General features: G+C 37.6%; 1 protein-coding gene across 3 annotated transcripts in view; it reads left to right on the top strand.

Moving 5' to 3' along the window:
• Window positions 1–27382, top strand: part of LOC126377811 (latrophilin Cirl) — a 471420-nt gene that overhangs the window by 81132 nt on the left and 362906 nt on the right. The gene's annotated exons all lie outside the window — the stretch shown is intronic.

Here is a 27382-nt window from a genome sequence, read left to right as displayed (position 1 = left end):
CAGGAAGAAAACATCTCGAAGTATGCAAACTGAGTGGCTCCGCTGGGGAGTATGCTCTCCAGCGAAGCCACTTTAATTTGTTGTTTTCTTTCTAATTATAGCACGTACACATAAAATCTTTTCACGTACACTATGTACATGGTACGTACAGTAATCTATATCGTTTTCAACTGAATTGGAGGTGGTGGCTCCGCGACAGAGCATCACACAAAATACCACCCCCGCCATCAAGACACCCCTGAATAAAAACTATACACTGCTGGTAACAAATGAGGATATTACCTCCAGAAATTGTCGATCCATAGTGCTATCTTCTTAAAGACACCTCCAGCGAATCAGTCACTGTGACATCACCTGGCAAAAACCTTCCCTGCTCTTGAAGATAAGATGTAAATTTAGAGGGGTGCTGAAACGAATTTAGCAAACTCTGTGTCTGAATAGAATTAATGTTTCAACGACAACTTAGCGGTGGTAATGTTCGATCAAAATGGTGGCGGAAACATGGAATGAAACTACGGCGTTTGTGTTTAGATTTTGCACTAGGGATGTGAAAATAGCGGGAAATTTAAAAAATAAAATATAAATAAGGCAGTCTTATTACCGTTAGTTGTTGAAACAAAGGTGCCGAAAAAAAAAGTGACAGCAGAATAATAAAATGGCAGCCACAAGTCCAGAAACCGAAAAAAAAAACTCGCCTAACTGGATATAAAAGTTGAGATATTTGCCGACTACTCAAGTTAATTGATCATCTTTGAGTTGTCGGGCCGAAAAAGGTGAAAATATTGCCTTCTTTTCAGCTTTTCATAAGGAGTTTCTCGAAAATCCTTTGGAAACTGTCGCTTCTTCCAACGTAACCCAATTTCTTTGTTTATACGCATAATAACCTCCGCTGGAGTTGCTTAATTTACTTCAACCATCAAGATTAGTTGAATGCATAATAAATTATGGAAGGGTTGACTAAAATGTGAGGAATTGATTGCTTTTTGTGATGAAGATAAGCTTTATAAGAGCTGTTTACTGTTACAAGACGTCTTTAGAGACAAATGCGTATTGATGAAGCGTTTGTTCTGATTTGTATTGAAATTTATTAGTTATGTAATTGAATATACATATTTGTGTATTATAAGGAAGCGAAAGAATTTGCCTTTGATAGACCTGAGGGGCTGAAAAGGGCCTAATTTTTTTTCAAATTCTATACTTCTGTGTAGGTAATTTCCTTTTGATATTAACTCACAATAATGAGCTGAAACATCCTTCCCAGTATTTGTTACGATGTCACTAACACCCTGTACAAGTACATACAAGTAACCATACGTAATAAATACTGAGGGGGATGATTCAGACCATTTTTTTTCCTGTGGGAAAATTCATGAAAATTTTAGTGTTTTTTTTTTTAAATTATTTTCCGTTCCATACTTTCGCGACGAAAATTTCCACTTGAAATCAATTCAGAATCATGGCCTGAATCATCACTCAAAGTTTTCGTTAGGATGTCACTAACATCCTGTATATACGGTTGACATCAATGACCTTATATCAATCCCATACACTAACGCTGTCGATTGTCATAATCGTTTGCACCTTGGCTAAGGCCCCTTCATGTATTAATGTGTATTTGTATGTATAAATGAAATTCTTGAGAATTATGTGTGCCTCTATAGGTACCCTTTATTGAGGACTTCAATTAAAACTATTATCAGAATAGTGCCGTAACCGCTATACTAACACAGTCGATCTTTGGCGCATCCGATATGAAGATAATAGACTCTTTGTCCCTTATCAATTATGCACAGTGGGTCACAATGCACTGTGGGACAAAATAGCCTTACATGCCGAACAATGAGTTAGTTTTACGGGAAAACAAAGGGGTAGTATTATGTTTTGCTATCGTGATTGTTATTCAGGACTTTGGTCTAGGTAAAGATAAGGGATATAGGGGTGTTATTGCATTGTTTGTGTCTTAGATCTTGATGTAATACACTTAAGGATAACACACGATAACCTACGTGTATCCTTAAGGATAAGGATACACGCGTAAGGTCTTGAATTGTTAATTTATAATTGTATTAATATTTAATATGTACTTAAAAGGGACTATTTAGGGTAATTATACGGGTATACTGTAATTTGATTAGATATTGGTGCTAATTCCTGTAAATACCATCTAATTTTATTTTAAGTTATATCTGTCATTTTCTTATCCGCCGAAAAGGAAAGGGACGGGTAATCGACAAGCATAAAATTTATGGAACACACGTCAATTTTAAGCACAAATCTAAACCAACCGTCTAAAAATTTTACGTCAGTCAATAACCCGACACATTAATTTACTCATTCTTCCTAAAATTAAGAGCTGTCAATCATCCGTCCCTTTCCTTTTCGACGGATATGAAAATGACGGATATAACTTAAAATAAAATTAGGCGGTGTCTGCAGGAATCGGGGCCATTATTTATCCGCTGACATAAATCAATTTATTAAGGATAATATTATGAAATATTTTTTATTTTAATTTTATCTGAAATAGTGAATAGGTACTTCACAAAAATAATATTTGAGTTTGTGTGCTCCACCTTAGAGCACATTACTGCTTCACACAAGGCGGGATCGTGGTCAAACGCACTCAAATCTTTTAATAGAAAAATGTCAGTCAAATGCAATATCGGTTTCTACGAATTGTAATATATTGATATATTAAGTACAATTGTTTATTTATTTCCTTGAAGGCATTTTTGTTTCTTGTCTTATATTTCATCGCTTAATGCAAAGATGAAAATAAAACGAAATATTTTCTTAAAATCGATTTAGAAATTTACGTAATTACTAGTATGATAATGAAAATATAGTATTTGTAACGTTTTTGTAGCGATAGATATTAGTTTTGTTAACTTTTTCTTCTGTTAATCCTATTACCTATATCTGCAGGGATGTAGGTCTCGAAAAAAAAAAAATATTTATTTCTTTAACAGAGATGGTACATAATAATATTTGCAGTTGTGACCTCCTAGTAAGTGTAAAACACCTGTGAACAACAGATATCGAAGAACAGATATCTACTCGCGATCTTTTCCAGCCTCTGTAGCTTGCTCTCATGTTTTGTTAACACAATACATATATTTTTTAACATTTTGTTATATAAGATACTAAAATATTTCTAGTTTAACGACTTTTGCATAGTTATTTATACGCGTATCATGCACACAATGTGCTAACATTCGTCGTAGACACTTCAGTCAATTGCACGATAACAAACCGTCTGTATACATATCCTACATCTGTAGGATATTGGAGCTGGATTGCAGTTGGATGAATCAATGTTGATATCTGTATATCTATACAACTGCAAGGAGCTCCCATCAGGTAACTGACGGGATATCACCATGTTGCGGGCCTGTCGAATGCAATATTATGTCCATAGGCATAATGAAATGAGATATCGTCGCCCTAATGAAAACCACGCAAGCGCCCGTTTGAAAATATTATTAATAATTGCTGATAAAGGATACGTATTTTTTGAACTATTGTTTTCAAAAAGAACATTTATTATATTCGGACAGCACAGATCGACAGGCACATTACATTTAACACAGGACAGAAACCACATTGAAAAATAACTAAGATAAAAAAATGGGTAGTTTCCTAGATCAAAGATTATGAAATTATGAATACTAAATAAAGACAGATCTAAAGGTGACAAAAAGATTTTTCTTTTTTCTATTTAACTTATTTATGAATTTTAATAAACAAAAATGTAATAATAAGTGCCAAATTTTGTATTATATTTAGGTTTTTAATTATACTAATGTTCCAAATTTAAATTTGAACATAAATAAACGCGTATTTTATTAAAAATCGGAAGTAAAGATTTTCAATATTTTTGGCAACAAGTATTTGTAAAAAAGAGAAAGATAATTATAGTTACACTTTGAATCGTAAATTTTTACATAATTAAATTTTTTGTTGAACATCTTATTCGTCTACAATTACTACAGCTTCTCACAACCTGTATAATATAATTATGATAAGACCAGTTTAAATGTAAAAAAAAAGATTACATTAGAGAGTCGTACATATTTTATAGCAGGTGGTTATCTTGGTTTTAGTACTTTTTAATTGTTATAAATTATAATCTTGTTTTTAAAATTGTATTTTTATTATTTAATATCAACCGGCAACCTCTGTAATTTTAGTATTAATAATATATTTTTAAGTGTTTTCGGAAGCATGTGTGTGATCTAACCTATACGTGATTGGGCTTATTTTTCCATGAAGTTGGAAAGTCAGACAGGTACTCGCTTCTGTAAAACACAGCTGGAGGATTAGGTAAGCGGAATTTATGAATATGGGAATTTATATAAGGTTTTGTTTTTAATCTGTGACAGAAACGTTAGAAAATGTATTAGGCCGATGATTTGATAGTTTTACCTGGAAATATTTTTGGGAGATTTCAAAATTGTTGATTTCTCTCTTACAATTTTTTACATGATGATTTTTTGTTTTTTTTTGTTGATGGTAGGGCTGGAAGAGGAAGACCGAGAAGGACTTACGATGACCAAATTAAAGATGACCTTAGAAAAGGTTTAATACGATCTACTCTGAACCGGCGTGCGTGTATGAAGCGATCGATGAATGTGCAGGAAGCAAGAGAAGTGTGTCAGGATCGAAGCAAATGGAATTCTATAGTCGGTGGGAAATAGGTTTATGTATGTATGTACGTATTTTTTTATATTGTCACCTCGTTTTGCCGCTCGCGCTGCCATATTGTAAAAATGGCGCCCAAAGATAGTTTTGTAACTAACCTATTTCCCAAGAAAATTACATTTAAAATTGTATAATGGCAAAGGGGATTTTTATATAAAATTCCTCTTACTCTTATAATAAAGGAGAAATATAGAGTCTGGCACTGTCCGATAAAACAACAATAGCCTTTTGAATGCTCAGGATTCTTAGAGAAAACTTGTAGAAATTTTATATCATCCAGTGGCTCGGAAATGGAAGATCTGACCAGATTCCCAGTTGAATTGAATATTGTAACTTTATTATTGAAAATACTTCTATGCATTTGTCCGTTGTATGTTTTTGATCCTAGACATGACACCGGGATACGAACTCCGGACCTTCGGATCGTAAGCCAAACCGCTCAACTATCGCACCATCGCGATAAAGGACTATCTCTCTATAGGTGTATACGGGATGATAACCAGTTTCAGTACTTTTTCTTTACTCCCAGTCTAAGAGATAAATCCTTCAAATATAATATTAAAAGTCTGTGTTGTACCTATTGCCAGGAGTTCACTAACGTTGAACTTTCCATTCAAACTCCAATTGGGAAGAATCCGCAAAAATTGTGAACCTTTTGAAAGGCCGTGAGCTATCACGTCTCCAACAGTCGCGCGAACTCGACGAAAAATACGAAAAATTCACAAAACTTGTCAATAAACGAGTAGCAGCCAATATTTCTGGCTGTATGGGATGTGGGGAACGGAGTAAGTTAGGAAGTTGCATTTTATAGGCACATTGCAACCTCCTTATTCCATCGTGTTGGTTGTCAGGTAGATTACCAACCTCATCAACCGCGGTATCAGGGCCGCCAAAGGCCTCGCCAAAGGACGCTCATGTAACGACCATGTACTTACATCAGTAAATAGTTACCGAGACTGACTGCTTAACGTGCCTTCCGAAGCACGGATCGTTTTACTTTCGGACAATCGGGTGATCAGCTTGCAATATCCTAACCAAGCCAGACCAAACAAAGTGATTTTTGTGATATGTCTCCACCGGGATTTGGACCCGAGACCTCCGGAACATGAGCCCAATGTTTAACCACTGGACCACGGAGGACATTACCATACAGTGACAACGAGGATAGCATAGAATAATTTTACGTATAGAACGGACACACTCCGCCCCGCACCAATTCGATGGGTGCCGAGTTAGATTGAGTTGGGGGACAACTGGTCCTAAGAAATTCTGGGTCGTGGGCCAGTTGTCCGCTTATGGTTCGTAAGGGCTGTGCCGAGTACGATGGACCAGTTGCCACTTTTAATACCAACAGCAAGTAACTCATCCCCGTAATCAAAGAAGACACTAGATGAGTTTTACCTTCACCTATTTGCAGATAGATTATTTATTACAACTCAAGGATAAATTCTTTGGTCGAAACCATTATCAAAACAACAACTTATTACTCAAACAGTAGGCATCTAAACATATTTCATAATATTTGAGTTGCACCCTCTTTTTACGGGCGGTCGGAGATATGTTTCCCGGCGCACAGTGGGTGCAAACCTCCGATAGCGAGGACAAAAAGATTCCTCCGCAATACTCAGCATTGTGGCCCGCACAATGGCCCACGGTGCAAACGGGGAACTTGTAATTACTATTTTCCTACAGCCTTTTCAGGAGTGTATTTTTCAGAAAAATGGAATACGTATGCCTTTATTGAAGTTCCATGTCGGGCGTAGTTGAATTGTGGGGCTTTGAGGATTGGGAAGAGGCTTTCAATTAATGTAGGTCATACAACGTATATTGCGATAGATTAAAGCAAAATATAATTGCATTGTTTTAAATTATCGCGATTTACACTTTTTATTTAACTGGACTTATTCCTAGCGGTTATCTACTCGCCGTCGCCATGTTTCTTTGCGACACGGCTGAAAAATGTCGAGCTGTAATATTTATATATGATTCAGTAGCATTATTTGGTTTAATGGAATGAAAATAATGTGTTTTCTTTTTCTTAATTAGAAGTTTTGATTTATAAGAAGATAAGGACACCAAGACATTTATTTAACAAAAACGAGAGAACATATTATGTATTTTTATACCTACGAAAATTTGGCCTGTCAAAATTATTGTATTGTATTGTAGACTTACATTGACTAAATTGGAGATGTCCTTAGAAAAGGCATCTACTCTGAACCGGCATGCGTGTATGAAGCGATTGATGAATGTGGAGGAAGCAAGAGAAGTGTGTCAGGATCGAAGCAAATGGAATTATATAGTCTCTGCTTACCCCGGTGGGAAATAGGCGTGAGTTTAATGTATGTATGTAAAATTATTGTACGAGGATATTTTATTCATGTTTTATATTTTATTTTTATTTGTTCTGACAATATATTACAAGAAATATGTATATTAAGATATTCTATGTAAATAGCATACAACGTGAGTGCCCAGATATCTAATATTTATTTTTAAATCGTCCGCATATTTGCATTTATCTTTCATCTTAGCCGCACTAAACACATTTGGAGACAAAATACGTCTTCAGAAACTAGATCACTTAAGGAGACATTTATGGCATCATTAAAAGAATATAGCGAATATAATACACTTGAGAAATAAACTTTGTTAGGTGTTATTTTAATGACGTTTTTAATGACTATTCTTGTTTTTATTTCAGGTACTAATTTGCCGATTGCTGTTACGATAAGAATCAGGTTGGTGTTTCGATGAGATGGGATAGTTTGATCGTGAAAAAATGTTCTTTTAGTCGACTTATATAACGTTGATACTTTACGTATAAATTTAGTTCATCAAAAGTTTTAAGAAGTTTTGGTTTAATGAATGTAGTTTGTTATCTCAGTAATACGCTCAGATAAATGTGGCAGGTACGGTTGTAAAAGTGGCAACCTTACATTTTTTTTTTATATAAACATACAGATTCAAAATTCTAAATATAGAACACAGATAAAACATCATTGCGTTTCAAGTCACACGACAAAGTAGATCCAAACTGGTAATGCATACCAGTAATCTCGCAAAGGACTCCACCTAATATTAAAAAGCAAATATACAGTTTCTGAAAAGGCAAATGACAGTAAAACATATACGTTAGAGAACCCCCTGTGTTTACCTTGACGCCACAGCGTAATTACAACGTCACTACTTAGGGTTAAAACGGCAACTTTACTGGGAATTTTGCCCGAGAGTGTAGCGTGTCGGTACACTGTGCAGTGTGGGAATGACGTTAGCATTTAAAATTGTGATTTTGTAAGTATGTTTAACTGATCATTTTCAAACAAATTCATCAATATCAAAAGTTCTCCGATGCTTATGTGCCATCTGCATATCATCATCATCAGCCCATTAACGTCCCCACTGCAGGGGCACAGGCCTTTCGTATGGATGGATACGAGTAGGGAGATCGGGCCTTAAACCATCACGCGGGCCCAGTCCGCATTGATGGTTATTAACGACTGCTAATGCAGCCGGGACCAACGTCTTAACGTGCCTTCCGAAGCACGGAGGAGCTCGAGCTGAAAACTTTTTTTCATCTGCATATGCAACTACGTATTAACACAACATTCATTACAATAAATATAGTCAATATTCCCGAAAGGGTAGTCGAAATTCACTAGAAAATAACTTAGATTCTTGGATTCCTTAAAACAAGCGTTGCTTCAAGTTATCTTCTAGTAGCTTATACCTCTATTCACGCCCATAAGGATTACAAGCGTGTATAGAGTGTGTGTGTGTACGGTCACGAGCATTAATATGTATACACTTTGGTACCATGTCACATTAACTTTTTTTGACAAATTGAACTGTAAGTGTCACTAAATGTCAAATATGTAGTGCGACAGAGTCCTAAAGTGGGTATATTATATTGCTCAAGACTGTAGGTAGACGTGTCATTTATAAATTATGGCAAGTTGTCCGAGTTCGAATCCCGATGGGGACTATGTCGAAATCACTTTGTGAGACTGATTGTTCAAAGAAGTAAGATGATAGATCTTCGGAAGGTATGTTAGACCGTTGGACCCGGGCTACTTGCCTGGTTATACTCCATATCCCCTCCGGTTGATTAAGGGGACGCCTATACCCAGCAATGGGACGTATATAGGCTGTTTATGTTATGTATGTAAGAAAAGCAATGTTTAACAAAACACCTTCCTTACTTAACATACTTCAACAAAACAGTACTTTATCTAAATTACCTTCCTACTTTCCTAAAAGCCGGGGTCAACTTACGACAAAAGCATACAGGCTACTTATTACCAATAAAATTTGAAAAAACAACACCTTAATGGCATTTAAGTGTCAGTCAACTGGTGGTTGTCTCGTTTTGGATCTGTGCCTTAAGTCGCTTGGAGGTAGACTGGTTCCAGCCGAGCCGGTTCCGTGGGTCACTTCGGTTTCGCTATAAGATTATTTCGTTTTTTTTTTCCTGGCGAGTTAGGTCACATTGAAGCGAGCCATCTAAGAAAGTTCATATTGCTATTTCATCATCTCCTATTATCCCGTTTTTCACAGGGTCCGCTTACCTAACCTGAAGATTTGGCCGGTCCGGTTTTTTACAGAAGCGAGACTGCCTGTCTGACCTTCCAACCCGCGAAGGGAAAACCAGTCCCATGCAGGTTAGATCACATACTTCCGAAAAATGCATTTTATAATAACCGCGAAACGTCAGATGAATCGTCAAACGCGTTTCCCGTATGTTATTTAAAAATAAATGTATAGAAAACAAACTACATAAACCACTATTAGCCATGATTCTAGTACACAATTTCTCGCATTACACAATTTCTCACAAAACAATACTGTACCACGCGTGAATATGTACTCGTCGGTAATGTCCTGTTGAAGCATGTAAATCAAAGAAAACACGAAATTTGAACGTAATGGTCTACTCGTCGGTAACAAACTGAAGGAACAAATCGACGCTTAAGCAATATGTATTGCGGTCTACCCTCAGATACTACAATTATATTTTTCAAACTACAAAATGTGCTTTGGAAAAAAAACAATTATCTTTTTCGTAAAAGATACATTCATCGATTTTTATTTAGTATAGATATAATTCATTTGTTGAAGTTTAATATAGGTATATAGTGTTAGAGAGGCACGATGAGGGTGGCTTTAAAAAAACCCTCTATAGATAAAACATGATTTAAAAAAAAGCAAGGCACGCCGAAGCGCTGCACCCAAGCCGGTTGGGCAAAGTGTATCGGCTTAGTACCAGTTGGGTACGCTTTGTAAGCGCATTCCTATACCTATGCCGCAGTGAAATGTGGATAATGAAGAGCTGCTATTGTGATTTGTGAGGCATCTGACTTACCAACTAGATACCAGCCGGGATAGGTACAATGTGCGCCGATTTACGACCTGGCTTGTCTAAGGGTGGTATGATCTGTGATGAGGTCGGAGCTTTTGTGTTTAAAGATTCCTTCTTGGTAAGACTTTGAATGTTTCTACAGGAACGAGTAAAATAACACAGAACGCTTTGCCAGCTTATCTTCTCGGGTTTATGTCCATATATTATGAGAATTGATCACCTCGGATGAAGAGGCTAATGGAATACCATAGTCTCTGCTTACCCTTTTACTTGGTGGGGTTTGGGGAGCGTGAGTTCATGTAGTTCACTATCATCTCGCAGAACATCAAATCCATTTTGGATTTTCGTATCAAGAGTGGCTGAAAGTTGTCCTCTGATTACTTTGTGGACGTGAGTTTGTGTGTTTCTCTATTAATATTAAATATTTATATAAGTTCAAATGTGTTTTGCACTTGAAAGAAACACTCAAATACATAATACAACAGAACAATCCTTTGATAACTCAGCCGACAGGTCAATAACCCGACCACCCAATTGATTCAATACAGACTGCCGCGTAAAATCCATATCAATCGAACATTGTAACAACACACATGACTACAAAAAACGTTCACAAACGCTACACTTACGATTCTCACCTCGTCGCAACACAAATAACATAAATTAAATTTCCGAACGAACACCTCTTGCGCGTCTTTCAAATCTTTAACAGCAAATCGAAGACGTTTTCTTTTTAAAAGACGGTAGTTTTTTCTTTTCAAAAAGAAATACTTCTTCCTTTTTTCAGCAACACGATTGGCGTGCGAATCTTATGTTATTCCACTTTTAAATTTAAAAACCCTTTGGACACGCGAACGCGCCAAAACCGGGTATTTTATGGGCGACAGATAATGTAATTTATAACGAAACTTTTTCTTAATAACATTATCCGAATGTGTGTCTTTAAATCCATTAATGCTTGTCGAAAATTTTCGGGGCCTTTAAAAATGGTGGTCATTTTATTTACATGTGTAAATATTTGTTTGATAAGTGTTTTTTTTTTGTACTGAACTGCGGGTCGTCGTTGCAATAAAAATTATGAAAATAAATTCGAATAGTTTTTACTACTTGAATAAAATTGAGGTTTGAAGGAGACAATCAAATTTTCAGTCCGTAAAGTTTGACAGTAAAACAACTCAGAAACAGTACCTATAATAAAATACTCATGTATTTCGATCGTAAAGTTTTCCATTGGTTATTTGAGAACTTATCGGTGATAAAAGTTAAGAATAACTTACCATTTGAATTATATTCGTATTGAAACATAAAAACAGCTTTTGTTTCTGCTCTCACTTGGCTATGTTGAATTTGTTTTTAGATTAATACATAAACAATGTAACATAAATAATAACGTAAAATTCTGAATTCCGACGGGATTCAAACCCGGGTTTCTAGCTTATAATTTGTTTTTGGTTTAATAATACAGAATGAGGAGCTCGGTCTGCGATTGTCGAAGTTAAGCAACTTTCGCAAAGGCCGGTCATAGGATGGGTGACCACAAAAAAAAAGTTTTCACCTCGAGCTCCTCCGTGCTTCGGAAGGCACGTTAAGCCGTTGGTCCCGGCTCCATTAGCAGTCGTTAATAACCACCAATCCGCACTGGGCCCGCGTGGTGGTTTAAGGCCCGATCTCCCTATCCATCCATAGGGAAGGCCGGTGCCCCAGCAGTGGGGACGTTAATGGGCTGGTGATAGATAATACAGAATGCTCGGTGTGGTGTGGGTACTTAGTTCATCTTGCGACGGATGTAATTCTGACTACCCCAATTGGGATATAGTCGTAAGCTTATGTTATGTTATTATGTAATCATATGAAATGAAACGGTGCTTCGGAAGGCACGTTAAGCTGTTGGTCCCAGCTCCCATTTACTTAAATATGTTATTGTTACATGAGATATAATATGAGGGACTTTGATGGCTTAGTAAAAAAAATACCAACCTCATCAGCTGCTTGTCATAAGAATGTTGGTGGTGAGTGGTGTGTCAGGATCGTATTAAGTGGAATTCCGTCTCTGCCTACCCCAACGGGAGAAAAGTCGACTAAGGAGCCTCTATAATATCAGACTATGTATGAACAGTTAGCTTTATCAAATTTTTTGATGTCTTATAACCTCTAGAGACAGCTCAGATTCTGTACCGGCTTTAATTGACCGTCCGTATCCAACTATGTAAGGAGCATAAACTGAGTATAAACCAACCAGAACATCAAAACCCGGCGCTGGTCTAAGCCCGCACGCCTAATGGTCTACATCCTGTCATTCGGACTTCCTACACGTAATACAATTTACTCTAATCACATTACTACGAGTAATGTCATCACCACACTAATCCTTTTAACTGTGCCAACGATATACTGGCGAACATTTTCCTTTGACGTTGTTTTACTTGGTATTTAAGGCTTCGTCACATTGTTGGCGAAACGGGGCGACAGCGCGTTATGCTCGGCGCGACGGTAACTGCCGTCCCATGTAGCCGCCGGGCCCGACGGGTAGACGACGCAAGCGAGACGCAACGCGGCCGACGCTTTGACAGCTGTCTAGAGACCCTCAGTGTGACGGGCACGGCGCGTTGCAGCCACGCTATCGTCGCGCTTACGCCCCGTCACGCTAGTAGTGTGACAAGTGCCTTATTTATAAGTTACGTCCGGTTAGGAAGCATATTGGGTCGTTAGTGCCTTTGAGGCGGAATAAAATTAGTATGACGTGGAGTATGTTGTTTATTGGTGTATTGTAGAGCAAACTTCATTGAACATTTTACATATTTTATGTGGAAGGTTTAGTTTCGGGCACAGTGGGGCGTTTACATTAGTCGGTAAGTTTAAACAAACTAATCTAAAATTTTATGTACATTAATTTACATTTTATTGTGAGTGAAACCCTTGTATAACACATCAAAGTGAAATGTCAATCGCAGCTCAATTTTATAAAGTCAATTACTTGCAAATAATTGAATTTACAAATAAAGCTGTTAAATTCACTAATATTACTCTACTTACTCGTATAGCTTATAAAATGCAGCTTAAATTTATGACAAGCTTAATATATCTTACATAAATTAAAGGGTCAACGCCCTTACGTCACATGTTAGGCGTTCATAGCAATTTTTTCACCCACACAGTGTCAGTTGAAACAGTAATCCTATTGTAAGATATTTAAATACGGCACGCGTACTGCGGAAACCAAAGTGTGTTTAAAATTCATGAAGACAAACATTATGTCTGATAATATCTGTTGGACTGAGAGCCGGCCGTGTAGCCACACTCCTTATTTGCTACAAAAATAATAATACACTTCCCATTAAAAAATCGACACACCTCGTAAGTTTAATGAGAAAAGTATTAAATACTAGAATTAGGAATAAAAAAATAAATGTTCTTTTACAGTGTACTATAAGTTTTTTATTCTTAATATTCATGTTCCAAATTCAAATTAAGGTTGCATCTACCATACATTATAAAGAAATGCCAAATATAATATGTATAATTGTGTTGTTTCCTAGATCTAAGATAAATTATGACATTCTGATTACCAAAATTTCGCAAAATTTGACATTTTAAATTTGACTAGGAAACTATCCTATTCAATAGGTGATACTATATTGCTCACAACAAAACATATAGGACAGTTAAATATAAATGTTCAATACAATACAATACAAATACACTTTATTGCACCAAAATAAAAAGAAATAATTACAAAAAGTCTCTTAACTAGTCTCTAGTGACTTAGTCTCTTAAATGTTTTGTTAATACAGTTCGTCATATTAATCATAACGGTAATTAGATGCGTTTTCTGATTACCATATGATTTGATTATCTGCTCCAATGGCGATTATAAGTACAAGCCTACTTGTAAGCATAGTATAACTTTAGTACCACCAGCGCTTAGCCTAACAACTTGAACGTAATATAATCTGGTAGCGTATTCGGACCACTGTGCATCTAAGATCGGAATCAAAACCGTTGGGTGGCGAATGCTGCAATAAAACGCGTTTGTATCTGATACGTTTTGTTTCTTGGAACTGGGAAGTGCATCGTTTTTGCCGCACTTCCCCGCACTGCCATTTTGAAAATTCCTCTGAAATGACACATAAAATAACATTTTGTATGTGAGGATTGGACGACCGGATGTTTTGGATTTGACATAGTAATTTTATTGTTTATTTATCTAAAGTTTAAGGCAATGCTTGCTACTCGTGCAAACATTTATTGAAGCTAAGTTTTTTGTAGTTGGATTAGTAAACTAAAGTACAAATAAAGTAACTAAATATTCTTTGTGGTCAATTGGTATAGTCAATTGGTATAGTAAAAGCCACAGACTATCTGTATCATGATGAACTAAGTACCATCGTTTCACCGAGTTTTACTACATTTTATAAGACAATTGTTTTTGTAATTGGAGATATTGAATCGGAATTGTTTACAAGTGCGAAATAAATCTTCCAATATTGCCTGATAGTGGGAGGAACGCCAATTCGTTTCTCGTACATCGTCTGCACTTTGGTTGACCACGTTTGTGCCTCTTTTATAAGCCGGGACCAGGAATCCACATCGTATATGTTGGCTGGCGATCGCAGCGCCCTTTTCTTCACCTGCTATAGAGACACACTTCACACTTGAAGTTTTAAATACAACAAACGCAACGTCTGAACTTCATGCGATTAACAGAATAGCACATGTAACATTGCCTTTATCTGACACGCATGAAACGAAATTAAGAACTAACCCCTACCATTTAACAACGCCTTCGTGATGTTAAAAACAAACATTACCAACTTCACATTTTTGCGCTGAGCACACATTGTACAAACCACTGTGCAAGCTTATGTTTAAGGCTGTGGCCACGACGACAGCGGGTAGTGTCGCGGGAGGGGGACGCAATGAGAACAAACGCATGAATTTGTTTGGAACTGGGTTTAAAATGGCCACATCGAAGCAATTCATCTAAGAAAGCAATATTGCTGTTTGACATTTGTTTGCATTGCGCACTTACTTTTATATGCGCAAATGACAAATTGCAATATTGCTTTTTTGATCCTTAAGTTATTTAAATTGTGGTAGCCCTTCTATATCATTACCTCACGACTATATCCCAATTGGGTCAGAAATACATTTAGATAAATTTCGCAAAATGAACTAAGTACTCACACCTCACCGAGTTTTCTGTTAGACGTGATAGGTGATATAAAAATGCACCAAATATTATAATATTAATTTGCAAATAAATTAAAAGTACTGACTGAATAAGTGTTATACTATAATTTGAACGAATATTTTAAGTAAAAAATAAATATATTTTATAAATTATAAGTTAAATTTTGTATAATTTTCAATACCTTCCGTTCAATCGATTTACCAATTTTTTTTTTTAAATTTGTACGCCTAGAATGCATCAAAGCACTGTTATGTAAATTGTTTTACCACCTTTTTGTATTTCTTTGTGTTTTTTTAAAATAAATTGATTTAATTTGATCGCTTAGCTTCCGCCCCGCTATCCGCTGCGACAGAGGCCAAACACTGTAGTAACGATTTCTCAGAATCCTTTACACCGTGTCAGCGTTCTTACAAATAAATATAAGTCTGTTTATAGTTCATTGTTGTTTCCACTCGCAACGTGGAATGGAGAACGTTTGTAATGCGGCATTGTATTCTGAAGTTTATTGGACAAACTTTAGAATAGTAATTGGTTAATGAAATGTCAACAATACGCAGTTAGGGAATCAGCGTGAAAATATTTTACATTGTTGAAGTTTTCGTGGTAGAAACAATAGGTAAACGGGTATGGTATTTAAGCTGAAAGGTATTTTCTTGCATAACAGCTATGGTCGCCTGGAAGAAATCGCCCTAAGCGATAAGGTCGCCAATTGTATTAGGTAATCCTCTTTGTAATCGTTTCTTTCTTTGTGCAATAAATAATTGTACTGTATCTAAAAGATTGTATATGGGTTTACGTATGTATGTATGTATGTATGTATGTATGTACTGCTACATAGCATAACGGCCTCCGTGGTCCAGTGATTGAGCGTTGGACTCACGATCCGGTGGTCCTGGGTTCGAATCCCGGTGGGGACATATCAGACAAATCACTCTGTGATCCCTAGTTTGGTTAGGACATTACAGGCTTATCACCTGATTGTCCGAAAGTAAGACGATCCATGCTTCGGAAGGCACGTTAAGCCGTTGGTCCCGGTTACTACTACTACTTCGTTACATGAGTCATGTCAGGGGCCTATGGCGGCTCAATAGTAACCCTGAGACCAAGGTTGATGAGGTTGGTAATCCACCTCACAACCCACACGATAGAAGAAGAAGAATACCATAACATAATTTTGCATCACGCCTTTATTTCCGAGGATGATGGCAGATGTGTATAGTATAATACACCCACGCCCATCGCCGGCTGATTGAGTCCCATTTAATAGCCTATCTAAAGGAAATTTGCACTTTTCCTAGTCTGTGACGTCTGTGGATTCATACTACAGGCGCATTGATGTGCAAATGGTAATCTATAGTTTCTGATCAGCCTGGTGGGAAGTGTGTGTGAGTTAATGGTTTATGTGTGTACGCATACTCCCACTTGAAATAAAAATGAAACGACCAAACAAACGTCCGCCGATATATTTAGCTATCCGTGCATAAACAAAACCCAAAATGACTACATATTTTTTACGTGATTTGAATATAAATATTTTAATTTCTTTCCTGTTCTGAGCAGAAATCAATTTTAGGTATATTTATTCTTTCAGTTACGATTCAAAGGGCATGAAGGGAAATATGTTGTATTATTTTTAATCAAAAACCTTTTATCCGAGTGTCATCTACATATTATATTAGTTTCAGTTACATATTATATTACATTCAATGCTTAAGATTTAATGTAGATTATTTATATTTAGTGCGTAGAAGTTGGTAACCAAGAACAATTTAAACGAAGTTCATATTTGTCACCATTTTTCAGCATGCTTTCATTTACATAGTTTCCTATGAGTTTCCCATCACGCTTTTAAAATCATCCTTCATCTCACTCGTATGTTTATCTGTGGCTTCACTGCTCCACACGTCAAAAATCCCCAGCTCAAAACGCGAGTAGCCAAACCGCTCAACGACCAAAAAAAAGCACGCTACCAAAACCGCAGTGGTCAGTATTTTATTACACGCCGTTTTTTATTGCACGCACTATAGTACAAATCGACATGGGCATTAAAAATACGAAACAATCACAAATCTTCATTCTATCTGTCTCTCTCGCGCCCACGCGTTCGCATACCAAGATGACAAAGATGGACGTTCATCGCGATGGTATGACCCTATAGAATTACCGGTACTTATAAGTAACGGTGTTTTGTCTCGGCAAATTTTACTCAAATAAAAATCGTATCTTTTGTTAAACGGTAGATATAATGAGGTTTATAAGACAACTTGGCTGTGTAAGCTACAGTCACGGTTATCCAGTTCTTATCTGTCTAGGACACCGTGGTGGCGCAACAGTGGTGGCACCACCAACAAAATGTATGCAGTTGTATAAAGGGTACCACACGTGGTTGTATGCAGCTGTGTCGATGTCGATGTAAAAAGGATCGATTTTCCAAAAATTACGGAAACCAATTATTTGGAAGTTTGTATTCACAGTGGTAACTTGTCAAACATGCCGATACTCGTCCCTGTTTATAGCCCAGTGGGCGCAAGACAAGATCGGTGCAGCCAAAAAACATTTATTACACGCCATCAACTTTTAAAAGGCCGTGTAACGCGACACCGTCCAAAACAAACGAACATCGCCGAGACAACCGTAAATGTTTGTTAAAGTATGTCCGAACATCGCACAGTGGGCCGAATAGTGATTCTACATGGCCACATTAACGTTTTACCTCTTTTTCTGCGGACCCGTTCAAAATTTTCAAATAAAGAACTCTAAATTGCCTACACAAAGGGAATACAAATGATAGGATACACTCGTGTAAGTAGGTGTGAAAAACCGCACAGTGGTTCGAAGGGTGATTTTAGATGGCCATAAAAGTTCTTATTTTTTGTTTCTTATTAGATGCTTTTTAAAACATCTGTAATTACAACTTCACATTCGTTTTTGAAACAAACATCTCGATAACTATGTTGTTTGAAAGATCGCACAGTGGAACGGATGTGAGTGTTTTAGACGCGTTTCGTTTTTTTACTATGGCAACTTTACAGCGTTTTAAAACCATATGCAATTAGATATCTCCATTTGAAATGGCAACCTTGTACCGCTTTAATTTGACACGGATCGACTTTAAAGTGCAAAAATAATGGCGGACGGGTAAAAATAAAATACTTATGTTTTTTCTTTTTTTTGTTACTTTCCCACCGTGTGTTTATTAACACAAAAGTATTTAATGAGAGGAGACCGACGTTAATAAACCGATATTATATTAATAGCATTTGTGGGAAATAAAATGGTAGATGTGGCGATATTGAAGGCTTTGATGAGAGAAATTAAGTTTTAATGCCATAAGGTCAATGGCCAATCTCAACAACCCTGACAGGGTTACTATTGAGCCGACTCTTGACAATACTCATATAACGACTACATACTTCAGTAAATAGTAGCCGGCACCAACTGCTAACCGTGCCCTCCGAAGCACAGATCATCTTCCATTCGGAAAATCGGGGCCTGGTGATCAGAAAGCAATGCCCTAACCAAACTAGGGAACAGAAGGAGATGTTTGTGAGTCCAACTCTCAACTTTTGAACCACGGGGGCATAAGTTGTTTATTTTTTAGTGGGTAACATAGACGCCTTACAGAACCTATCCACTACCAACCGATTATTCACCATTTCTTCTACCTTACAGTTGCCTAGAAGAGTTTTAGCTCTAAAGCCGTCAGTAAATAAGAACTAATCGATGTTGTTATTTGCGTTTTGTATTATGTTGTATTGTAATAGGTAGATTAGGTGTACTTCCAGAATATTATAATGAAAATAAATCCATCCTATTTTGTTTTAAACGCCCCATGATTCTGCTGTAATGATTTACGATAGCAATTAATCAAACACCAAGGCTTATTAAAGTGTTATACGTTTATTGTTGGACCTAAATCATGATTGTTTCTTCGAAATGACCTAAAGGTGCACCTAAAGGCTGTTTTAATAAAGCCTGTGGTGCATTTAATGAATTGGGTAGTTTCCTAGGTCATAGATAAATTATCTTCTTCTTTGCGAGTCGATGGCGATCGAAACTAAATTTTTGCTGACCAATAATTGGCCACGCTTACAGCATTGTCAGTGGCTTCGTACAGGTCTTTAATAGTAAATAAAAAGAAAAAAAGAAAAAGAAAAGAAAGATAAATTATGAAATTCTGATTACTAAACAAAGACAGATCTAAAGGTGACAAAAAACGTTTTCTTTCTTCTATTACGTTATTTATGAATTTTAATAAAGAAACATGTAATAATGACGTTCGTATCGCCGTCTACAATGGTCGAGCCAATTGTGTAAGTGAAAACTACACATATATTTTTTAAATTATTTGAAATAAGTCGAGGTTTTTTTGAACAAATTTACATTTAGAATGTCATATTCGAAAAAGGCGCTTACGTGATTTCCGAAATTAATGCTAGCTTTCTATATAAATACATACATACATAAACTTATGCTTTATTCCCAGCGGGGTAAGCAGAGACTATGAAATTCCATTTGCTTCGATCCTGACATGCTTCTCTTGCTTCCTCCACATTCATCAATGTTTCATACACGCAAAGTTCAGAGTAGATCTTTGTATATAATATTTGTATGAATATTGTAGAGTTGACTGGCTTTCACTACTTAGCTGGGCAGAACGCGTCGCATATAAGTATGCGTCCAGCTTTACAGTCGCTTGCGCATACCTTATACACATTGCAGCCCGATGGGACATAAAATGCGAACATTAAAATGTAATTGCGGTATTACATGGTAATTATAAGGTTGACTGTCGGGTTCGGGTTATTAAGAACCTTGCAGGGTTCAAGTCGATGTTGTCCTGTTCTTACGAGCCTTTTTAATTTTTTTTGTGACGTGACGTATTGCAGATTTGCTGTAAAGGGCATTAATTACTTGGCCGGACAAATGGGGAACGCTGAGAGCCTTAAGACATGAGGCTTGAACCTCGTTCCCTTTTCTTACTAGCTATTACTTAAGTTACTTATAATGCGAAATGTTTGAAATACTTAGGTTCAAAATTGTGGTCAATTAAATAGGCGATAGAACTAGTAGAACATTCCGGACACTTCATACATAAACCTCGATCTTACCGTCCGTAACGCATAAGTGTGAGCGAGACAGAAAATCGGCGCGCGCTCCCTTCCTCCTGAACTGCTTATGGCCGTTTAAAACTAAGTAAGATCTAAAAGGGGGTGAGGTAAGTGCGGGATGGAGAGTTACCGTTCTATACTTAGGTAGTATTATTATTCTTCTTCTTCCTCTATCGTGTTGGTTGTGAGGTGTATTACCATCCTCACCATCCTCATCCTTACCCTGGTATGACTCATGTAACGATTACGTTCTTACATCAGTAAACAGTAACCGGGACCAACGGCTTAACGTGCCTTCCGAAGCACGACTTATCTTACTTTCGGACAATCAGGTGATCGGCCTGTAATGTCCTAACCAAACTAGGGATCACTAAGTGATTTTTGTGATATGTCCCCACCGGAATTCGAACCCGGGGCCTCCGGATCGTGAGCCGAACCCTCAGCCACTGGACCACGGAGGCCGTTATTATTATTCTTTATTCAATGCCTTTACATAGGCATATTTTCCAAGTAGATTACAAAAAGCGGAAAGCTTAATTCAGCTGATTACGTGTAAGAATCCAAGTTTGAGTCGGCAACCACATTAACACTAAGGCCAGGCGCGCACTACGAGTTTTTCGCCGCGCTGCAGAATAGAGCAGCCGCATAATGTCGCACTGCAATACTGCGCCGCCGCTGCGGTGGCTCTGCCGTCAAGTGCGCGCAATACAATTTAAAACTGTTTGGTACAGTATTACAGTGCGACATTATGCCGCTGCGTTTTTCTGCCGCGCGGCGAAAAACTCGTAGTGCGCGCCTGGCCTAAATATGTCCACTTTGTGGCTTATTGCAGCTATAATTAGTTATTAAAAGATGTTTTTATTTATTCGCTTTCTGAACAGGTTTTAATATGCCATTAAAACTGCGTGTAAGGGATTGTTCTTGTATTAAAGGTGTTTTATGTTAAGTAAATGTTTTCGTAAGTGGCTGGAGTAACTTGCGAATTGCAATGCAAGTTATATGCATGTAGGGTTGTAGATACATACCGTCACATTAGTAAAAACTACGTAAGCGTCTATTTGAAATATCTCATATTATAGCGATATTACAAAAAAAAAATCGCGATTCACAAAGACAAAAATTAAATCGAAAAAATCTGACTCGGACGGGATTCGATCCCGCAGCTCTTGTCAAGACGGGACGAGCTTGTTAACTATTGCACCACTCGGAAATAGAAAGAGTACAATAGGTGGCCTTATTACATAAATAGCCTATATACGTCCCACTGCTGGGCACAGGCGTCCCCTCAATCAACCGGAGGGGGTATGGAGCATACTCCACCACGCTGCTCCACTGCGGGTTGGTGAAGACTGCTTTGGGAAGGTGGCCTTATTGCTAAGTAGCAATCTCTTCCAGGAAACATTTAAGTAAGGAGATACATAACATAAACAGCCTATATACGTCCCACTGCTGGGCACAAGCCTCCCCTCAATCAACCGGAGGGGGTATGGAGCATACTCCACCACGCTACTCCAATGCGGGTTGGTGGAGGTGTTTTTACGGCTAAGTAAGGAGATACTTAATATTTATAATATAGCGGGATAGTGCAGCTTGGGAATACTTGCTTTTTATAATAATAATATATAATTATAGATATACATAAATGTACAAGTCGTCGCGACAACTGTACTATTTCATATTTTATTTGATTTTTGTTATTCTTTAGTTGTGAATTATAATGTGACAGTGAGTCGGAGGTTTATCGTGTTTACTAATAATGTAACTATTTTATAATTTCATACTAATTTCATAGAAAGTTCTCATTTAGCCTATTCTCAGGCAGCCCGGAGGGCCACATAAACTATTGCCTTATCTTTAAGCCAACGGCGTTCAAAATCCGTTACAAAACATACAATTTCAATCAAAACCCCTACAAAAATTCAACGTAAAACCCAGTCCTTACTTCTACTTGTACTTATTTAATACTTTCTTAGTACCACTTTACGTCTGGCGTTTAATTAACTTAGGAGGGCGCAGAGAGCCATCCCAAGCGTTATGAACGGACGTGAACTCATGTCGAGGACTTACTGGTTTTTTACCTTGTCGAAATTAGACTTGAAATAATTGCGGAATGTCCCTAATTTGAAAGTTGGTCGTTCGACTTTTGAACTTTCCATTGGTGAGGGTTTTTCAACGAAATTCGCTCGAAGCCATAATTTAATCTTCTTCTATCGTATGGGTTATGAGGAGTTACTATTGAGCCGCCAAAGGCCCCTGACATGACTCATCAGTCAGTGGCATCCGAAGCACGGATCGTCTTACTTTCGGACAATCAGGTGATCGGCCTGTAATGTCCTAACCAAACTAGGGATCACAAAGTGATTGTTGTGATATGTCCCCACCGGGATTCGAACCCGGAGCCTCCGGATCGTGAGCCCAACCCTCAACCACTTGACCACGGAGGCATGGTTCATGTAACGACTACTTACTTACCAGTTACTTACTTATCAGTAAGTAGTAACCGGGGCCAACGACTTAGCGTGCCTTCTAAAGCACGGATCTTCTTTCTTTCTGACAATCAGGTGACCAGCTTGTAATGTCTTATCAAACTAGGGATCACAAAGGGTTTTGGGATATTTCTCCATCGGGATTCGAACCTGGGACCTTCGGATTGTGAGACGCTCAACCACTGGATCACAGAGGCCGTTAGGTCAATAACAGACCTCATCAACCCCGGTATCAGGATTACTATTGAAAATGCAACCTTGCTAGTTTAAGGTTGCATTTTCTTTGCAGTGTTCGCACGCACCAAACCCAACTTCCACGATTCATTTTACAATGAACGATAAACTGACTGACATATAATTATGAGCGTAACAGAAAAAATATGTTATCAATGTAAGAAACAGCTATTTTTATGATTCTTTTTTAATCCAGGCAGGAAAAACATTTGAATTTAGAAATGGCATATATCTGCACATTCTATTCCGCTTCCATTCCGTAATTTATGAAGGCTCTTGTTTTTTTCTGCACTGACAAACTGACTCATCTGCCGCGCAGCCAAATGACGTCATCAAGTACCTACAGCGTCGCGGACCGTTTCAAAACTGTAGCCAATCAATTGCAGTAAATTGTGATACTTTATAACCGGAACCAATTACAAGTTCGCTCGGGGTTAGACTATAAATTCTGCTCCAAAAATTGTGAAGGATTTACGAATGTGCCTTTAAGTCTGAGGCATGTGGGGATAATTTGGAAAGGGTTTCTTGGAGCAAATGTTTTTACCAGACAAAGGCTTTGGGGTCCAATTGGAAGTCACTCGTGCTTAAAAACGTCACTGATAGTCTGACTAGGTCCTGGAGGTGGTTTTATTGACCTCTCGCACCATGCGGGGTTGGCGGGAAGGGATCTCTGTGATAAGTCCACCTTTTTACTCCTATTTTTTTGTCTTTATTAATGTATACAATAAAGAGTTTAGAGGCTCCAGGTTCGGATTGCCGTTGTCTAGTGTAGAGGCAAGTAATTATCTCGCGATAAGCGGCCCCGCCGGCGCCGCGGCGTGGTCGACAATTTCCCTCATTCAGCGCTTATTTAGTCACAAATCTTGCGTGCTATGCATCGATAGACAAAATTAGTCTACCGCGGACAGTGTTTTCAAGTGTTGATCCGACCGTTATAGACGACGATACGGCTCACCATCTATCACGTAAATCTTACAGAAAGCTCGGTGAGGTGTGGGTACTTAGTTGATGATGATGATGATGGAGATGGATGTACCTCTGACTACCCTGATGGGATAAAGTCGTGGGCTTGTGTTATGTTAAAAATAAAATATCTATATGGTTTATGGTTTTTGGTTGGTTTTTATGGTCTATATGGTTTGGTTCATGGTTTTGGTTGTGGTTTATGGTTTGGTGGTTGATTGAGGGGAGGCCTGTGCCCAGCAGTGGGACGTATATAGGCAGTTTGTGTATGTGTATGGTTTATAAATACTTACATAAAATAGTTTTTCATGTGAAGAATTATGCTCCCCAAGTTGTTCAAGTATTAAAATAAGCTAAAGCATCGAATTTTCTATGCCTATTGTCTTGCTACTTTCTCTGCCCACACTACACGAATAAAGCGATACACAGATGTATATTCAAATTTAATGTGGAGCCCACTAGCCGGAACCCGTTCATACGTTCGTATGCATAATAATGCATATAATTAAAACAACGCAGATAGCTTAATGCACGCTTAAATTATGAAATTGATATCTTTTAATCGTGAATGACGTTTTGGCTGGCAAGTTGACATGACGCGTTTTAAGGATGAATCTATTTACTCAAATATAATATATTCGACAGGGTCATGGGTGGCTACTGCAATTTTATCTAATTCTCTATGGACATAGGTTGTCTGCGTGGTGACGTAAAAGCTGGATCCACTCCTGACTTTACAAGACGCCAAGGGCCTTAGCCGAGTTGCAAATGTTTACGAAAAACTATTAGTGATAAAATTATTCGGAATATTTGGATTTTTACCACTATTATTGTTGCTTTTGGAAATCGACTATCTACGGACAACTAGACATCACCACATGTTGTGGATATTCCTCTAATCAGCACTAACGTTTTGCCTCTTCCTTTTTGATGCGAACAGCAAAGGACAATAAAATTGCTGTTCAAAATTCTAGATTAAGTAAATTAAATTCATCTTTTTTGGGGTTATGTATACGTTTTTACAATAAAATACCAGATAATATTTTAAATTTGTCAGAAAATAAATTTAAAGCTCACGTGAAGCTTACTTAAAAAAAAGCTTATTATATAAAAAAGCTTATTATAAGATTAATGATTACCTAAATGATAAAAATGTCTGGTATTGAATGTGTTCCTCTAGTTATTAAATAACTTGTAAGTTTCTTGTCATTTCTTCTCCTCGGCTATAACACCTTGCGAAATGACGTAAATTCAAAAATGTTACATTGACCTTCAACAAGTTTATCCATGATAATTACGTTGAATAAATGATTCTGATTTCTGACTGGAATTGTCTGCCGTCGTCTGTTTTCCAACTCGTTATAATCTAAGAGCCTTCAAGGCTAGAGTGAAAAGGCATATGCTAGGTAAGCGTGATCCACCCTAGACCAAATCGTCACTTAGCATCAGGTGAGATTGTGGTGAAGCGCGAGCCAATTTTTTGTTTAAATACAACTTGAGGTAACTTTTCTGCATACATTAACTTTGTTGCATACATTTTGTTAGTGGTACCACCATCGTCTCAAAGCCCTTATCTTCCACATACCCCAAATAATAACCAGCTGAAAGATTTCTAAGTGTGTTTTTACCGTTCTTCAGACAAGTATTTAACAAAAGTGTTCTTGCAATGCTCCTCAATCTCTTGAAATCTCCATTCTCAATTGAGAAGGCGTCAGATGCGCCAGCGGATTGAGAGGTTGACGTTGTCGGGGTATTAATTACCTATATCTCGTAGCATCTCGAGCCAATTGCGCCAATTACATGATGGCGTAGGGTTGATATGGAACGAATCAACTTGAGGTTTGATGGGAAGTTCTTTTGCGAATGTTTCATAAGTGAGAAGTGTTTAAAAGTTGAGTTCATTCATTATTTGTAACGGTATATATAGAAAGTTATATTCAATAACAAAAAATATTGTAAAGCACACATGAATTTTGGCTATTGTCAAAACCGTATTGACGGGACCAATCTATAAACTCTGATACTCTTATCTGGGGGATAAAGCATATAGCTGGTTTCCTTATGTCGGAAGGTCAGACAGGCAGTCGCTTCTGTAAAAAACAGGGCGTGTCAAATCTTCAGTTTAGGTAAGCGGACCCTGTGAACGGGATAATGCTAGGGGGATGATGATCTTCTGAATAAGAAAGTTAAGGTATCAAATTGTACTATTAGCGTTTTTTTGTCTAATAATATGGAATATCAACATTAACTCTTTAATTGGTCTCTCCATCTTGACGCTCTTCTTCTATCATGTGGGTTGTGAGGTGGATTACCAACCTCATCAACCCTGGTGTCAGGGTTATGATTGAGCCGCCAAAGGTCCCTGACATGGCTCATGAAATGACTACTTACTTAACGTGCCTTCCGAAGCACGGATCATCTTACTTTTTGGACAATCAGGTGAATAGCCTGTCATGTCCTAACCAAACTAGGGATCACAACGAGATTTTTGTGATATGTCCCAACCGGGATTCGAACCCGGGACCTCCGGATCGTGAGCCCAACGCTCAACCAGGAACGCTAATACAATTGTTTCTAAGCTGGAAGCGTATAAAAACAGAACATTTGGTGCAACAAATAAGATCGACAACCCTGTCGGATGACGCATTGCATCGCAATGTGACAACTTAGGAAGTCCTTGCAACTATTTGATATGCAGCATTCAGGACTGCATACCGAAATTAGTCGGGTACTACATTTAAATAGTGTTGTAACATGCAGTCAGAATGTCTTCATTAAAGCAGTAGGTAGAGTAATATTGTAATCAAGTATGTTACTTAATAAGCTAGTTGGTTTAGTGGTTAATACATTGGGGTCACGATCTGGAGGTCCGGCTTCGATTCCCGACGGGGGCATTGTTGAAATTACTCTGTGAGACTGTCCTTTGGTAAGGACATTTAAGGTTAAGGTTTAAGATACTTTATTTCTCAAAAGAATACATTTGATTCGCTTACTGAGAAACAATCAATTTCATAATATAGTAGTTTAAACAACATTGGAATTGGACTAAGGTAGGTAGGTACTTAAATAACATTCCGAGACTTACTATACTAATTAGTAGGTAGGTATCTGTGTTCCATATGCGTCGACACTTTAATTGCTCCATCCACCAGCAACACAAGATTCACACTACGATTAAAACCATTAATAATGTTTAAGAATGTGGGCTTTTAATGCCTTTTTAAAGATATTTAGAGTTTTAGTATTTTTAATCTCAGTGGGTAGATGGTTATAAAGCTGCACTCCTTCGTAAACTACACTTTTTTTTCCATAATTTGTCCTTGGTCGTCCAGTGCAA

The sequence above is a fragment of the Pectinophora gossypiella genome, chromosome 24, assembly GCF_024362695.1.
Source record: "Pectinophora gossypiella chromosome 24, ilPecGoss1.1, whole genome shotgun sequence".
Lineage (NCBI taxonomy): Eukaryota > Metazoa > Arthropoda > Insecta > Lepidoptera > Gelechiidae > Pectinophora > Pectinophora gossypiella.
Note: the sequence above shows the minus strand (reverse complement) of the source record. Positions and strands in the feature narration are given on the sequence as shown.